Source organism: Hirundo rustica, chromosome 7, assembly GCF_015227805.2.
Source record: "Hirundo rustica isolate bHirRus1 chromosome 7, bHirRus1.pri.v3, whole genome shotgun sequence".
NCBI lineage: Eukaryota > Metazoa > Chordata > Aves > Passeriformes > Hirundinidae > Hirundo > Hirundo rustica.
Genome location: NC_053456.1, coordinates 18,815,458 through 18,831,819, shown reverse-complemented (window position 1 = coordinate 18,831,819; position 16,362 = coordinate 18,815,458). Strand labels below are relative to the sequence as shown.

Sequence of the window (16,362 nt, the reverse complement as noted above, 5' to 3'; positions counted from 1 at the left end):
AATGTTTCTTAACGTGCTCAGGCTTGGTGCTGTGAACACTTCCTACGGGAGTCTGTTCCAGTGCTCAGCCACCCTCTAGATAAACCTTTTCTTGATATCTCAGCCTCTTCTGACTCAGCTTCATGCCATTCCCTTGGGTCCTGTCACTGGTCCCCGGAGGGAAGAGACTGATGTTTGCATCTCCAGCTCCCCTTGTGAGGATGTTGAAGACCACAGTGAGGTTTCTCTGCTTCGGTGTCTTGTGCCTTGATTCTGATGCAGCTCAACAGACAAAATCCTCTTTTTATCACCCACTTTTCTTTGGGATGTGTTGGCTTCTGCTAGGATAGGAATGTAGTGCACTACTGATAGAAATCAACTTTGTGAAGCGATAAACAGTAAATATGTTCTGTCACTATGCCCAAGGGAATAATATCAAACCTTAGTTATCCATGTGTTCAAGGCCAAGCCTTAAGGAAAAAGAAGGTACATGAATATACAGTGTAAAAATATAGATTGCTTCTCTTCACTCTCCATCTGTGGGCCTTCAAGAGCTCTATAAACAAGCTCACTGAGCAGCTGTATACCCCAAGGAGGCAGATAATACAGTAATAAAATATGCCAAGCAATTTAAGGGTCCAAATCTTGATACATACCTCAGGGTTGTAAGAATTAAATAGAGTAGTTTTAGCAGAGAGACATTCTTCTGGGACACTTTTTCTTATAAAAGCAGCATAAGATCAAACTCCACTTCTGATAATTTTCCAGACTTTGGCTGTGCTTAGTCTTTGAGCAGAATCAGAAGAGATTACTATATAAATAACGTGAACCTAGACCTCTGGAGGGAGGTGTTTGGCTCATAAGGTGGCTAGAAACAACAGGGATTCTCCTGAGCTTGTTTTAACTCTTGTGTAGGGCTCACTCAACATTCTAAACCCTTTTCTCTCTTTTAGTAGTCTCCTTTCAGCATTATTTTAATCTGAAAAGATCTCTTGAACAAAAGATTTTAAAGCAGCCTGCAATCTTTGCCTCCATTTATTTCTTGGATGCTCTGATACCAAAGGCAGCATGAAGCAAAAGTGAAAAGAAATGCAGTAAAGCAGCTGTTGGGCCAACTGTTGTGGGATCACGGAGACCATGGAAGGAGCCCTGCTTTGCTGTGTGACCGAGTGCTCAACGTGGGACTCAGTTCCATGGCACAGCCAGGTGTCTCCACTGGCACTCTGTCCATCAAGGAAGAAGGTGTGCTCAGATTGATTCACCCCATGTGGAAAAAGGCAGGAAACATGAAAATTAATGCAAACATCAGTAATGCTTCATCCTGCTGCTTGGGAAAAAAGGTTTGACTTCCTGGCATTCCTTGGAAAGGGGGGCAAGAGCTGCTACAGAGGCAGGTGGTGTCTGGCTAAACCTTCCTGGGTATGCAGAGGAAGACAGGCATCTACAATTCTTCCTGGATTGTAGAGTGAAGCCTTCCAATAGGGAATGGTTCAAGGTGAGAAGAAGACAAATGATCTAAGTGTGCAAAATTTCAATTTATTCTTTAAAAACCTTTCTTGCTAGATGTAATGAAGAGTAATGCCACAAAATAAAGATATGTAAATAATTTCTTATTTGTCTCTTGTCTATGTGGTAACACTGTAACCAAAAGCTACTTCAGTACCTCTAATGAGAACTTCACTGCTTTGTTATTCTTTCTCACTCTACCTTTGTGTTTTTCTTTGAAAAAACCAATTTCCCTTCTGTATAGCTCAGAGTGTGTGTACTTTGCAAAGATGCTGCCATCTGCCATTTACTTTCCTTTCTGAGCTGTGATCTTAGACATATATTTCAGGGAAGAGGAAGTCAAGTGGTTGAGTTTATTTTTCCTTTTGTGTGAACAACAATGCAAATAATTCCAGAGCCAGGCAGTAAGGCTACCTGAAATGCCAACTGCAAATCACCTCTTCAGCGAGGCATTAATTTATTCTGTGAAAAATATGCTGGGTAAAAAACTCCATTTCAATTCCTCCTCCTGTGCACTTGGCTGGATCAATTAAGCTCCATATAGCAAGTTTTTGCGATTAAGCCAAATAATTTTGTACTTCTTCTAACCCTTATTCCAGATATTTTTCCTCTCAGCCCCTTGCTACACCTGCCTCTTGCAGCAGGCAGGGGAGCAGTGGTGGATGCTGCTGGACACATGGCAGGACCGAGGCTGCCTGTCCTTGGGTCACCCCAGGTCACCACAAGGCAGCCTTTCACTTCCAGGCAGGACATGGCCCTCCCAGAGCTCAGGAACCTCTCAGCAGGCAAGGGGGAGTAATGGTCCCCTCCTTAACAGGGAGAGTGAGAGCAGGAGAAAGGGGCTCACCTTGCTCCTTCTCAACTGCTTGTGCCTTGTCTTTGGAGATGAGTGCTTCAGGAGCTGAGAAAAATACTACATGAGATCAAGATGGAGAACATTAATCTGGGAAACTAGAGCCAGTGTGTCTGTAAGCCAGCACTGCCACAAAAATATCCATGCATTCATTAATACTTTATGATGATTTCTAGTCTGATCGGTTCCCTGGTCAGATGTGCCTCATGGTCACACAAAAGCCTGGATCTGCACAGCTGAGGGGCATTGTCAGTTTGAGAAAAGAGGGTGAGGTAGATCGGGGCAGGCCAGTTTTCATGACCACCTCCCTTAAATGAGTATTAGAGAGATGAGGGCTCCCCTTATTTCCTTGGGAACTGTAGCAATAGCCCCAAGATATCCTTATACAAGAGTAAGATCAAGCACACAGCTCCTTTCCTCCTCTTGCATCAATTGCAAACAAGTGAAAAAACCAAAAGCCTTTGCTTGTCTATTAAACGTTTAGGTTTAAGTTTCAGCGATTAATAGAAAATTTTGGCAAACAATTCAAGGACTTGTTGAAAATTAAGAAAAATACTCTCCCTTAATTTTTTTTTCGTTTTGTTTTCACAATACCAAATGATGCCTTGGATCCTTTAGCTCTCCTGAGATCACTCTGAAGTTAAACCGGAAACCTAATTGGATTTTAACAGGCAATTTGATCATGCAACTAGAACCTTTAAGGAGCATGAATAGAATAGCATTTGAAAATGTGCAGCAATTTTGAAGATTGATGTGATTTTCTGATTTTGACAGAAAATGAAAACATAGTGAGAGGCTGTCACAAGCCTCTGAATCAGCCAGCTTCTTCTTAGAAGCCAAAGACAGCTTGGCTCAGGTAGCCTATTCTCCCACACATGCCTTTGCCAAAACAGAGCGTGTGCTGAGGCTTTCTTGCTGTTGTTTTTTTCCTCCAGATGGTGTAATGAGGGATAGACTGCTGGTTGCTGGCCAAGGGTTGTACAATATTGTGGCAAAATGCAATTCCAAGCTGCAGTTTTGAAGGTAGCATATCAGTCACTTACTCATCAGGTTCCTATACTTCTTGCATGTGGGGTCAAACCTTTGTCATTGGGCCAAGCCTATTAACACATTTAGACCAAATGTTTTGAGAGTGACAAAAATTGGTATGTTTTCTCTCCAAATGTTGATTAAAGAGTCCACTGCTAGGAAAGTAAGAGCCAATATGCAGTTAATCCTTTTTAAAAATCTGTGTCTCACACCTAAATTGCTAAATCCCTCAGGTCACTAAAAATAATAATGCTTTGGGTTTGCCTGTGATTTTTCTCTATATACATCTAAAGTAAAAACAAGAGGTTACTTGGTGTCACAAGTTATTTACCTTTATGGTTGTGGTTTGAAACAGATTGAGTTTTTGAAGTTTTAAAAAATTTCTTGCACTTAAAGGAAGTTTTATTATGATAAATAGAGCTAAAGATGAGGATTTTTTACCAAAGAGTGTGCAGTTTTTTGCCAGATTGATACCTAAGTCTTCTTCCTAACTGACTTACATTTTCAAAAGGTAGCTGGTATTAACTGCACCTTCGCTGGCTAACACAGTGGCAAAATGATCCCCCTTCTGGCTGCCAGGGATGAAACACATCTAGGAACAAAGTTACCCCCTGAGGGTAGCACATACACACTATTTAGTCATTTGAGAAAACTTCCAATCTAGATAGGGTTAGTGACCAAAAGGGTGAAGAAAGTCAATCCACGTCGTCATCTTTCAGGTGTAATTTTATTTTACATAAACTGTTTTTGTTCTAGGTGTTGACTCGGCCTTGTAGCAATCCAAGATACCCAAAGTGATGGTGACTTAAAATAAGTGCCCTGGTATTTATGATGATAAAAGCGGTTTTAATATGGCAATATGCTGCCATTTTAATAAACTATTACAAGTAGTCTCTCCCTTGTAGCAGGAGAGGGCAGGGTTGGTGTTGAGTATCATTTTTTTAAAGACTTCAGAATGACAGTGTGTATGAAAAATGCACATAAAAAGATTGCTTTGCTGTGAGTTATAAAACATAGGAAAAAGTTCTCCAAAAACCAAAATCAGTTTTTAAAAGTGACCAGACAAGCTAAGTATGAGTAAGCTTGGTCTCCAATTTAGGCTGTTTGGAAGAAGCATGGATGAGATTTTTAGTGTCTTAGTGATATGGCAAGAGACAAAATCTACAATCACTCTTTAGGTGCCCAGTACACTGTGTTTGGGCTACCAAAAGTATTTTCTTCCTCAAGCAATGACAGATTATTATTATCCTGGCTGGCAAAAAATAACCTGTAAATTATATCTATATCTAGCACACATAGAAGAAAAGCTATCAGATGGTATCATACATGAAAAATTGGTTGCCTTGCTCTAGTAACAAAAAGTTTTGGCATAACATCATTTAATTTGAGAAATGATGAAACCAGCAATGGCAAGAATAACATGGCTAGTTTCTAAAAGTAGATATATTAGATTGAGAGGCAGGTAATTTGTCAGTCACCCCTGCAGATAAAATGAAATGGAAGACAAAAACTTTTGCTCAGATCACAAAGCCAGAGACTGCAGCACAGTATCCCATGTCAGTATATAAGATTAAATATTCTAAGGCATCTACCTCTTTTTCTGTATACCTCTAGAGACACTGAAGAAGGTCTCAAATTTCAGCATGCTCCAGCATCTCAAGTTCTGGAGGGAGAGAAGGATTGCAGGGAGTTGCCTTTATACAGCTGACATCTGTATCCTTGCATGCCATTCATAAATTAGACTCCTATCAAATAACAGTGCCCCTTGGTATCTGCTGCTTAAAATCTGCCCTTCAGAGGGACTGAGCAATCTTCTGCAGGATGGATTAAGCATTTTACAGTGCTCCTAAGAAACCAATCTGAAAAACAGGTACCAAACCAATTAAATCACCTCTGTTGGTGGATCTCCTTTAAGAACCTGCTGTGTGAAGTTCCGTTTGCAGTATTTTTTAGAATTTGTTTAGCTATGACTTTAAGCGATAGATGCAGAAAAGAAATGTAATGGGTCATTTAAATTCTGCCTTTCTTCTTTGTTTGGCAGTTGATCTTGAGTGCCCACAGAGCCCATTAAACTCATTTACTATAGCTTTACTATTGACATTTGAGATTAAATGCCAGGGTATGAAAGAATTTTTTTTAAGGACTATGATTTTTTGTTTCAATACAGCATTGTCAAGACCACAGGACTGTAACAGCCTGCTGTGGTGTGTTATTTCAATCATTTCTTGTAGCCTAGGGAAAATGTTTCTGATTAGTGTAGTTACTCTCTCTTTGTTATGAGGTTTATACAAAATTCAGCAATGTTACTGCAACTGAACTTAGCAGGAGCTGTGAATGCTTGGCCCTGGCTTTTTCCTGTTGGCAGTGCTTGCTTGTCCCCTCTTGTCTGATAAGCTACAATCCAGGATAGCTCCTTTACCAGAGCAGTGGTGAGTCTTGGCGCCACAATGCTACAGTAAACGATTTTTCAGTCCCAAAACAATGCTTCACACATGGTGTTCTCACCCACCCGGTTGTCATTCAGTCTGAAAGAGATGGAGGCTGGAGAGCTGGAGACCTGGGGTGCTGTAGAGGCTGGTCCAAGAGTGCCCACCTGCACTGCCCTCCTCACAGCTGGCGGTGGGGATGGGTTCAAAAGGAGGTCCAGAGCCAGTGCCTCGTGGTTGTACCTCTCATGGTGGTTCTGGGGCAGCATCCCAGCACATCTGTGTTAAGGGCTGAGAATCTAGTTCTGTATCTTTCTACAGAATACCAGGAGAGTCCATGGAAATGGACTTCTGCAAGTGTAGGACACACATGTGTAAGTTAAACACATTTTTCAGTATTTTTTCATGCTCTGAAATGATCCAGAACTTTCAAGGGCAACGTGTGGTAGAAGAGGTGTTTATATAATTGTGATTGTATGCAGCCTAATACACTTTCTGCTCTCCTGCTTGATGGAGGCTTTTCCTTGATGTCCACTGGATATTAAGCATTTTAAAGACTGGATGAGTAAGAACAAGGTGATTGCAGAAGTAGTCTCAGCCAGCTGAAAGTGAGCAAGCATCTCTTTTTGCTGCTCTGCTTTCTGTTTAAATGGTGCATTTAGTTATAGGCACTGCATTTGGGAAGAGTTGTTTGGTTTGCAGCAGATACCTGACAATGTCACCTGGAGTTTTCTGTTACAGCGAAGAGCTTGCCTGAGGCTTTGCCTGAACAGTGTTATGTTTTGTGTCCCACCCAGTGCATAAGGAAAGACCTTCAGGGAGCGAACCCAGCCCAGGTTCAGCATCTATTGCTGAAGTCACCTAGAACTAACAACTTGCATGCAGCTTGGACTGCGATGCTTTCCTGGTGGCTTAAGTGAGGGGTTTTGGCCAAGGCAGTGGTTGTCTTTCCTCCTGCTTTTGTGAGGTTATTGCAGTCTGCCTGGGCCTCCCAGTGTTAATAGCATTTACACAAACCCTGTTGTCAGCTGTTGCTTGAGGAGAGGCTCTTCCTTTTTCTGCTCATTCATTCTCTCTGCTCCGAGATTACGTGCACGTATAGATACAGCTTCCAGTTACAGTTTTTACTTCTAAATTTATAAATGAGTGTTAAACATCTTGTGCTACTGTTGTTGCTGTCATCTCTCTTTCATCTCTAGTGGGATGCAAGCTTTTTGTTGCTTAGTCTCCTTGAAGGACACCCAAGATAGTATTGAATACTTCTGAAATGGCTCCACAGGGTGTTGCTAGTGTGTTTTTAGGCCTCTGGTTTGGCAATTTTTTTTTTTTTTTTAAGTATTTTGAATAGAGCTTAGATTTGTTTGATAGGTACAGTTGGAAGAAATAGAGTTGTTTACTATGAACCCTGTCTTGCCCCATGGCAGCCTGGTTAACTTCTGATCAGCAGCTACAGCTGTAGACTCCAAACATGAAAAATCCAGAATGGATTCTGAGGAAAGGCTAATTTACCAAGGATCATTTTGAAGTCCTGCTGATGCCTGGTTTTCTGTCTCTAGTGTCTATAATTGGCCTGGGCAATGCATGGCTGTTTGTATCTCACACCATGCACTGCTTTATTTCTCTGGTAAAGGTTAGCTGTTTAACTGATTAATTATCCAAAGCCAACAGACTAGATTTAGCAATGGCAGCTCTTGGATTTTGAGAAGATGCAGCACATTGACTTTACAAATGTAGCATCTGGCTTTTCTTATTTTAGAATGTGATAACATTTAAAGAGCTAGTCAGGTTTCTGGAATTTTAAATACCAGATGGGAATTCTGTATTCCCTGTATACTTTATTATGTCTAGTAAATACTGCAAGAAGTAGTGGCTGTCTCTAAAGGAGGACTTGTGCTTTTCAACTCCCAAATGACTGAACATTTATTTCTGTTGCTACTTTTAGAATTCTCATTATCACCTCTGTCCCTTCACCGCCCTAAGCCTTGTCCATGTCCAGCATGTCTACTTATTGCTTGTATTTGTATTGACTTGTATTAACACGTTTTTCAGGGGCAGGATGCTGCCTTCTTTTGTCATCACAGGAGCTAAACTTAAGAGAAGATGGCAGATAGGAACTGGGCTGTGCCCAGATCAAGTTTCTAATGCTCTCAAGCATTTTAATATAAACACAATTATTTTCAAATTAAATAAAGCTTTTAGAGTCTTTGCTCTGCATTAGGGAAAAAAAAAAAAAAAAGATAAAAACCATGATGACTACAAGGCAGACAAAAATTCTTAAATGTCAGTGGACTTCTGATGTTCTCAAATACAAGTCAACTGTTTTGTGTTCTTTGTTATGCTTTACGAGCACCACAGGAATAAACTTTATGTAGTCAAGATAGAGTGAGTCTCAGATTCTCCTGTGAGAATCTAAGCTGCAGCAGGCGCTGCATCTGCAGCTCCTGTGTGTCAACTGCTAGATCTAGTCTGCAGTGGGAAGAAAACAATCTGTCTCTGATGAAATGGCTTTTTATGATGTCAGCAGTGGAGATGCTGAGACATATGTAAAAGTAAACATGTAAAGCCCTATATAATAGCTCATTAGATAGTTGCAATAGTTGTTGATCAGTGCAATTGTAATATTTTCTTTAATTTTTTCGCTGAAGATCTACATCTTCCTTAACGAGGATATTACTTAAAGTAGAGAGAAAAAATTAGTGATCAGAATTTTCTTATAAATAGATTCCCCAATATTATAGTAATTTAGATTTAAATGTGTAGATCTGGAAAATGTTGGTTTAATTTTTAAAATTAATCATTTTTTTAAGCTTTGAAATAAATATATCTTATTTTTTTCTTGTCATAATTAGAAATATAAGCACCACATAACTGGAGAAAGAGTGCCTGTCCACTTGAGATTTCCAACTCACTACTGCATGCTCAGAAATAAGACGCCCATCTGACCTTCAAACTTTTAAATATTTGGTTTTGTCTTCTGACTTACAGGAATTCCTTTGAAAATATGAGATCACAAAAAGTGCATAATTAGCACTGAATTCCCTGTATAAAGAACAGTAATCTAGAATTGTCAGAATATACTTCCTGCTCCTCATGATAAATCTGCTCCACAGCCATTAAGTTATTATAGCATTATATAGTTAAGCAATTAAAATAAAAATGAAACTTGTGTTATCGGAGAATTTCAAATTGTGGTTTTGATGAGCAACACGAAAACAGGAGTAGTGAAAGAGAAGTTTTATATTCCTTACATTTTGCTGACCCTCATCCTTACTTTTAGCTTTTCTGCTAAATATCGAAAGATCTGGCATAATAGAGAATGACAGGAACTGCATCTGACAAAACCCTCTCAAGTCCTGTTGAATAAAACATTTGGTGGAAATGTTTCTTGGCACCATCAGGTGAGCATTTGATGTGGAATGGCTTTAAAGCAAGCCTAAACCCCCCTTGACAAATGACAGTTCCAGATTTTAACATTAAGATTACAGATGCTGCTGAAGATATCAGAAGAAATTGCCCAGCAGTTGTCTAGTGCCCTTGCTCATGACAATACTATTTGTCAGTAAGATCACCTGCACTGGTGATCTAACACTAATGAGGCTGCCAATTTCTACATTTTGAAAAGTAAAAGCCTTGATAATTTTTTCAGTTACATAGCCAAGGTTTTTGCCTTTCTCTTCTATACTAAAAGTTCCCCTTTCAGATTTCCCTAGCATAGTTGAAGGGACCGGTTTGTCTGAGTTCTGAATTAACAAATTATTTCCATTTACTTGAAAAGTAAATCAGAAAAAAATGGCCTATAAAAGCTATTTTGTTTTCCTTATTGTTTTAAGTAATAACCATGGGAAATACTGTATATATTTTGAAAGATATAATTCTGGACAGAATTCTCAAACTACGCTAGGTTGGACCTAGATGATCTTTAGGGTGTTTTCTAACCCAAAAAACTCTTATATTTCTGTGTTGAAGACTAATATAAGAGAATAAATTCCAGGTGTTTATTTGGACTTAGCTGCACGTTTCCCATACAGTGGTTTTGCATATGGTTTGAAAAACCATAGACATGGTATGTGCTAAGTTGACTCCTGCTATGAACTAGTCAGTGTGTTTGCTTGAGTCTTCTAGCATTCCCCAGCCTCCCCCAAAGTCACACTACCAGGAAGCATTGGGTCCTTCAACCTCTGATGCCAGCAGAAATGCCTGTTCATTATGGGTAATTAAGAATGCAGAATTCTTTATCTGTGTTTTTATGTAATATGTTCAGTCATCTTGAATTACTCTTAGTATTTTTCCAAATTGAATAGAGGAATACAGGCTTTTTTATTGCTGTATCCAGACACTTAAAATGAAAGACTCATAATATGGTCTCCTTGGCACTGGTAAGCTCAGGAAGCATTCAAGGTGGATCAGAGTCACTGGAATGGGAATGAAGATCTTGTCACTTATTTTACATTTCTCTTGGAGATGTTATCTTTCTGGGAATGATTTTTCCCTCGCTTTTCAAAAAGGAATATCAAAAAAACTTGGAAATTTGAATGTGGATTTCTAAGATTTATATTTAAAAATGCAAAATCAAGTTAATTGAGCAATTCTGACCAAAGCTGTCTTTTATTTTGTCTTGATAACAGAGCGTGGAGATAAAGTGAACAAAACATTGCTTAAGTTTATAGAGTTTTAGATTTAGAATTCTTTTAAAACATCAAAAGAAAATACCTTATTTTACTCTTAAATGCTCTGATATCGGGCAACTATATAAAAATAGGGGTATTTCTTATTCAGAGACATGTTATGGTGTCATTATCCTTCTTAGACACAACTCTCATTGGAATCACCCTGAACTTTGCTTCTGTGACTAGTATGGGTTCGAATGAGACACTGACATTTTTAGGAGTATCATTGTTACATTTCTTCTGCTTTGCTGTATTTTCTCTTCAGCTCCTTTATTGTGGCAGACCTATTGCCCAGTTTAATTTTATTCCAAAAATCTATTGATTCTTTTTTTTTTTTTTTTTTAAGAGAAATAGAGAGGGGAAGAAAGTCTTGGTATCAAAGGAAACAAATATTTGTGTGGCAGGGAGCACCTAATTTTAAAAATTCCTTGAAAAACTTCAATAAAACAAAACCTGAGATATAGTCTCGGTGGACTATGGTGGCCCATTAACAAGAAGATAATGTATTTGAGTTTTACATTGGTATAAAACAGCAATCAAATTAATTAGATGCTGAGTGTATTTAAACTGTAATTTCTCCTTCCAATAGGTCATATGGTGAAATAATTTTTCCAGAGATCCCTCTCCATGCCGTCTAACCACATTCTGGTTCTTGCTACTGTTGCAATCAGAAAGTTCTTACAGAAGAAAATGTGAGAATACAGCTTTATCTAACGTCATCATTTCATGTAAGAAAATTTGGAAAAAAAAATTTCTCAGTACTCTGGGATACAAATCATGTATCCAGTAGATACTTTTTCAATGATACAGTGCAGTTTTCTGTGTAGGACACCCTCAACGTTCCAAGATAAATGATTACCATAATTAATTTAAACATGGAGATTTGTTTGCAAGCTGCCCCTTAGGCTGAAGTCTGTAGCTTTTTCAGGCCTTGCTGGTGTTGCATACCTAAAATCACATTTGTTCTTTTGTCTGCTATGTAATATCATCTCATAAACAGTGCTACCTCTCTCCACAAACTTTGGCTTACTTAGAAAATACACTAATTAGTTTCCATTATCCTTCTACTTTGCATATTTTCCACTTTTCGTCTAGTTTATGTAATTTGCTTTGCTGGGCTTTGTTTTTTTTCATTATGCGGTAAGCTTTTAAGTTCAGGGATGTAACTTGATATGATCTGATTTAATAAGATGCCGGCAGGTAGTACAGGACATAAATAGTTGAAATAATTGTTCATAGATTTTTTTAATGCAAATATATGTCCAGTACTTACTGTAGAGCATTTTATTTCAAATTTTCTATTTTAATCTAAAAGTTCCCTTTCTATTAGACTCTTGCTCATCCAGCCCTGTGAAGTTAAGCACAGAAAGTTCTGCTGCTGCCAGGGGGTCAAGGGGAGATGTCGCCAGCTAAAAGTCTGACTGCGTAGTTTTAATTGCTATGTGCTGCTAATTTGGTGAACTGCCACATAGGAAGGGTGTAATAGGATGTTTATTCAATGTTCCCTAGCTTTCAGGTATCCTTGTCATGTCTAAACAGACCACTGACATTTCTATCATCAAGTTTTGGGTTAGAATCTCAAACTTAAGCTAGTTTGAAATGAACAATTTTGTGAACTTTATGATGATGATTAAAGAGAAAAGAAGTTCTATCCTCTCCAGAGCATTAATGACACATAACATGTTCCATCCTAGAAATGAGGTTAAGCACTTTGAAAGCCAAGGCATATGAATAGAAGTGAAATTGAGGTTTTCAGAGCAGATAGTCAATCATCTCACATAGCAAGTGAATCACTCTGCACGGTGATTTTCTAATGTGGAATGTTTTTAGAGTGCTATTGCAAACTTCATATCATCCTGAAGCATTAGCCACCATAGGCCTGCTACAGAAATGACCCTATTAGGGACAGCTGAGCAAGTGACAAATCTGCACACAGATTGCCAAATGAAGTAGTACAGATTCTGTGAGTAGCTGTGCTATTTAAACCTTTCAGAGAGAGTATTGTGAAATACTCTTCTCTAATGATGCTCATGTTGTTATTCCAGTCAGAGATTACACCCAATCACTTCAGGATTTTAAAGCTAGTCTGGGAAAACATCAGAAAACGTAATTTATCGTGCATTTGCAGTCGGCTGTAGTGATTGAATTGACACATATTTCTTCTTCCTACAATTTTTTGGATCACTTTTAAAATTTGGTTGTGAATTTGGGAAGAGCAATGCCAAGCCATTCTACACTCTTCCCACAATTGTGCTGGTGATATTTGCTATCTTCGTCAAAGGAAGATAGAACAATATTTATTTTCCCCAAATTTGAGACCCACTGTAACAAATTCCAACCTGTTTTTGCACCTCAAAGCAATCAGATGTATGCTGGAGCAAAATTCAGTGAGCAGTCCTCACCAAATGTCCCAGGGCACTAAGCCATTGGGTACTTGGCTTTTTTAAATCTTCTGATAAAGAAATAAGGACATTTCAACATACAACATTAAATACAGGCTTGAGATGTACCTTCTCATGTTTTTAAAGTTTTCGTATTTTTAAATCTTTATTTTCCTCTTCATGGCCTGGTAATTTTGCAGAATGAAAGGAGGATATAGCTATATAGTTACTTGTTTTTACTTTCTAACTTGCCAGTAAAAAAGTGTCATTGCTTTTTGGGATGTAAAACTGTGCTGCAGAATTGGAGGCTTGTGGAAGCTATGGTGTCTGTTTAGTGTTTCTCAGACAGATCTGGACTTCTGTTTCTACTTTGTGGCCAGCCACAACTGTGTGGCTCCAGCACAGCTGATGGACAGGGAAAGCTTAATGTTTGCCAGTAAAATATTGTTTTGCTTTAGCCAGTTGAGGTGGTGTCTGCGAGCTGACTAGTCCTTACTGTGACCTGCTTTATACCTCTCAATTCTGTCTAAGGAAAATGGGTCTAAATTCTGCATATGTTAGCTAAAGCACTTTGAATGTTTGTTTCACGTTTTCATTGGAGCCTTACTGGAGCAAACATGATTTAATAGAAAGCACAGAGAAGAGAATGAAGTAATCCAATCTCCATGAGAATTTGCATCAGTGTCGTAGGATAGGCAAAGGACACATCCCCTAAAGCTGTAGATCCCCAGTTACAGGAGTTGTCTTGTGCATGCTGGAGCAGCAGGAGCTGTCAAGTCTGCAGCTGCCCTCTACACCACTGCTGCTGGCTCACAGAGCAGAGGTAGTGGTTGCTTTGAGCCCCTCCTAAAGTTTGATTCCCAAAGGGATCTTCACCCTGCAGTGTCTGAGGGACGTGGTGGTTGGAGCAGCTACTTTCTTGCTCCTGCTCACTCTCGGGCTGTGCCCGTGTTGGAAAGCACCAGCGAAAAGATGTCTGTGTGGGGAAGGCAGAGAGATGTTCCCTTTAAGTGTCTTTCAGTTTTCCCATCACTGAAGGCTGACAGAGACTTCATTATTTATAATTACTGTAATTTTCTGTTGCTGAGCTATAATGCAAAATGCCTGTGTGGATATTTTTATACATCTAAACTATTGTCTGGCAGTTGGGGGCTTTGTAGAGATGTAACTTGTGAATTCTGGGTGATTTTATGAAGCCGTTGTATCATGAATGCTTTGATATGCATGTGCCCCTTGATAAGCTGTTGAGGCAGAGCAGGGCAGAGGGCTGGGTGAGGAGGAGGTAAGGTGGCTGCTCTTCAGAACGTGGGCGTAGGGATGTGAAAATTCAGCCTCTAGAAATTGCCTGAAAAGCTTGGAGCAGTTATATCCAGTCACCGGAGTTGCAACAAGCAAGAGTACTCATTATTTAGTATTGTAACATTTGCCTTGAAACACTGTTTTATTGGTTAATTATACAGCATGCCTTTATGTGTTCTCTCTGTATAGAAAATATTTCAAAAAAATGTCATAAGATTTCCTTTTCCATTCACTGATTTAAATTAATCAGGAGAACCTTAACGTGCTGTAGCCATCTTTTAACCTTGCAGCACAGCACTGTGGTAGTATTAATATTTGTTGTGAACTTGATAGTTTTGTTCAGTACCAAATTAAAATGCTAACAAATGAAAAACACTAAAGTAGAACTCAGTAACGCATCATTTGTTACTGCTTCTCCTTTGATGAAATTATCTTATTGTTCTAATGCAGCAGGATCAGCTTTACCTGTCACTCCAAAATGTCACCACATTGTAAATAGCACATGCAGCGTTCTGTATACATACTGTAATTGCACTTAGGCTTGACTCATCCTCATGCTCCTTGTTTCACTGAAGTCAGTGAGGTTACGTGGTTCAATGAGAGCAAAATGTTCTTTCATTTGGACTAAAATGGCAAATTACAGCTGTGAGTGCTTCTGGGAACGTAGTGAAAGTCACAATAAAATTTAAATATAATTTATGCGTTGATCTGAAATAGGAAACATTGAGTGCTCAGGAATGTTGCAGAAAATTGGAGTGACTAGTGTTGAGTTTTGATCCTGTTTCTTCATTGCATTTTCATCACCTCACTACAGAAATTAAGATCTGGTACTGCTTCTTACAAAAGAGGAAAGCAGATTTCGTCTAGTGACAAAAATAAAAGTGTTGGACTCATTCTTTACCAGAAATAATTTAAAAAATAAAGAGAATAAAAATATTTTTGTATGATTATTTCTTTTTGAACACAGATATGGGCTGAAATTAACATTTCATAATTAAATACCAGAACAGTGACTTACTTTGTCTTCATCATCATCATCATCAATCATCCTTATTTTAAATGTGAATGAAGAGGGGATGTGATTTGCACAAGTCAGTACATGCTCATCTGCATCAGATGTGCAACCAAAACTTGGCTTTTGCTGTCTCAGCTTTTTCTGTTCATACTATGGTATTTTCTGCTGTGACATATTAAATAAAATGCAAGATTATATCCTCAGATTCTAATACCCAATCTAAGTGTGAAAAATCACCTACATATAAGTTTTAAAGACCAGATTGCAGGATATCTACTAGCTTTTTTTATTTAGAAGGACAGAGCACTAGCAGCATTTGTGATTTATCAGGCAATGCAAAGAAGAGGCTGGTTTCTTAAACACACTACAGCACTCATCTGTCCCAGGCTAGAGCTGGTTCTTGGACCACTGCTGAACTTTCAGGTTAGTGGGATAGATGCTGCACCCTCTCTGGGGACAGTGAAGTCAATGCCCTGATCATAAAGTGGGGAAGGCTTAGACAGCCTCTGAGAAGTGGTGCTTGGTGTGATGGGACAGGTGGTGCTCTGGGGCATGTATGAGGGATAGCAAGGAAAGGAAGTGGATGAGGATTTTGTGTAGATCTCAGAAATCTGGGGAGTTTGGTCTAAGGTATAACTTACGGTAAACCAAACTGAGATATGAAGATGAATTGGTGATGTGTCAAAGGTTACAGGGATTAATGTTGATTCTCAACAGAAAGGCACAATTATCTCCTTTTCTTTATGTGTTTAGCTTTATGTAGGAAAAAAATAATCTAGTTCTAAATATCAGTGTAATATTTCTGCAGTAGTAAATATTGTGCATAGAAAAACTTGACAGATCAACTGCACTGACTCACCTCTACATAAGTAACTATTATTAATACCAGAGTGCAGGATCTCCCAGTGAGTGAGTGGGTGGGTGTGTAGCATTGATACGGTTTTGCATGTGCAAAAGTGGAACATGGCACCCTTTGGGTCCAGATGCTTTCTCCTGCACTCTCAGAAGCTGTGTGGAGCTCTCTGAAGGCATACTAGGGAACTATAGTTTTATGTGGGCAACTTAGTTCCTTTAAAACTTCTTAGAGCAAATAAATGCCCCAAGCTATAGCTCTACTTTTCACCTCATAGAGACTAAATGTAGGCTGGTTAAATGGATGAAAGGAAAATGTAGCTTTTTCTTGTAGCTTGGCCACAAGAAAAATAAG

General features: G+C 38.9%; 1 protein-coding gene across 3 annotated transcripts in view; it reads right to left on the bottom strand.

The window, feature by feature from the left end:
- B3GALT1 (beta-1,3-galactosyltransferase 1) overlaps nucleotides 1-16,362 on the bottom strand; it is a 178,864-nt gene that overhangs the window by 15,447 nt on the left and 147,055 nt on the right. The gene's annotated exons all lie outside the window — the stretch shown is intronic.